The sequence below is a fragment of the Geospiza fortis genome, unplaced genomic scaffold (assembly GCF_000277835.1).
Source record: "Geospiza fortis unplaced genomic scaffold, GeoFor_1.0 scaffold406, whole genome shotgun sequence".
NCBI lineage: Eukaryota > Metazoa > Chordata > Aves > Passeriformes > Thraupidae > Geospiza > Geospiza fortis.
In genome coordinates, this window is record NW_005054697.1 from 25,115 (window position 1) to 25,470 (window position 356).

The following is a 356-nucleotide window of genomic DNA, read 5'->3' on the forward strand; positions in this document are numbered from 1 at the left end:
CCCAGTTCCTGCAGCGCAGCCACAGGGAAGGAGGTTCAGCCTCCTTTGGGCGCACACCCCAAAATGTTTTGCACCCCAAGCACGTTGAGGATGTCTCTGCTCCTCTTCCTCATCCCTCTCCAGGCGGGAATCTTCCTCCCGGGAGGGCACCACCCACCTGGGGGACACCTGCCACCCTCGGGGGGCACCTTCTAGCCGAGGGGACAATCATCCAGCCACGAGTCCCTTGTGTCCCTCACCAGGAGGTTACCACGGGTGACACGAGCCTGGCGGGTCTCAGCGCGGCTCCTGCACCCCCTCCACCCTGGGAAGGGGATTTGGGACCCCCCTCACCTTCCTGAGGAGGAGGATGATGA

General features: G+C 63.8%; 1 protein-coding gene across 1 annotated transcript in view; it reads right to left on the reverse strand.

The window, feature by feature from the left end:
* Nucleotides 1-356, reverse strand: part of ITGA3 (integrin subunit alpha 3) — a 12,816-nt gene that overhangs the window by 2,828 nt on the left and 9,632 nt on the right. The gene's annotated exons all lie outside the window — the stretch shown is intronic.